Genomic DNA, 1,419 nt, shown 5'->3' with positions numbered 1-1,419 from the left:
AGCCGGAATTACAGGCCTGTGCTACCACGCCCGGCTGATTTTTTGATTTATTGTAGAGATGAGGTCTCGCTGCCCAGGCGGGTCTCGAACTGTGTGTAAGGTGGTATCTCGCTGTGGTTTTAATTTGCATTTCCCTGATGATAGTGATGTTGACCATTTTTTCATATGTTGGTCATCTGTATATCTTCTTTTGAGAGATGTCTGTTCATTTCATTTGCCCACATTTTTTTTTCTTGAGTTGGAGTCTCACTCTGTCACCCAGGCAGGAGAGCAGTGGCATGCTCAGGGCCACAGCAGCCTTGACCTGTTGGGCTCAGATCCTTCCACTTCAGCCTTCCAAGTAGCTGGAACTAAGGCATGCGCCACCATGCACGGCTATTTTTTTATTTACTGTAGAGACAAGGCCTCGCCAAGTTGCCCAGGCTGGTCTTAAACCCCTGGGCTCAGGCAATCCTCTCACCTGTGCTGGGATTACAGGCTTGAGCCACTGTGCCTGGCTGCCCACTTTCTAATGGGGTTATTTGCTTTTGTCTTGCTGATTTGTTTGAATTATTTGTAGATTCTGGATATTAGTCCTTTGTCAGATGTATAGTTTGCGATTATCTTCTCCCATTCTGTAGGTTGCCCATTTGCTCTGCTAATTATTTCTTTTGCTGTGTGGAAGCTTTTTAGTTTAATTAAGTCCCACTTATTTTTGTTTTAGTTGCATTTGTTTTGGGGGTTTTAGCCATAAATTCTTTGCCTAGGCCAATGTCCAGAAGAGTTTCTCATAGGATTTTTATGGTCTCGGGTCTGACATTTAAGCTTTAATTCATCTTGAGTTAATTTTTGTATATGGATCAAGTTTCATTCTTCTGCATGTAGCTATCCAGTTTTCCCAGCACCATTTGTTGAATAGGGTATCATTTCCACAGTGCATGTTTTTGTCTGCTCTGTCAAAGATAGCTGATTGTAGGTGTTCGGGTCTATTTCTGGATTCTCTACTCTGATCCATTGGTCTCCATGTGTCTGCTCTTGTACCAGGACCATGCTTCTCTCCCACTGAAGAGGACTGGGAAGTACTAAATGTGAATGATGAGAAGTGGTGATTTCTGGGTGGTGGGATTATAGCAGTCTTATTTTCCTTCTACTTTTCTGTAATTAATTTTTAAAGTAGAAATAAAATAAGCTGGGCATGGTGGCTTGCACCTGTAATCCCAGCAATTTGGGAGGCTGAGGCTGGAGGATCACTTGAAGGCCAGGAATTTGAGGCTGCAGTGAACCATGATCACACTGAGCCTGGGCAACAGAGCGAGATCTTGTCTCTACAAAATAATTGTTAAACAAATTAGCTGAAGCCGGGCTCGGTGGCTCAGCCTATAATCCCACGTCTTTGGGAGGCTGAGGTGAGTGGATTGCCTGAGCCTGCGGGTTTGAGAC

Source organism: Carlito syrichta, unplaced genomic scaffold, assembly GCF_000164805.1.
Source record: "Carlito syrichta isolate Samal-C Ts95f unplaced genomic scaffold, Tarsius_syrichta-2.0.1 Scaffold309200, whole genome shotgun sequence".
NCBI classification, from domain to species: Eukaryota; Metazoa; Chordata; class Mammalia; order Primates; family Tarsiidae; genus Carlito; species Carlito syrichta.
This window is presented reverse-complemented; position numbering follows the sequence as displayed.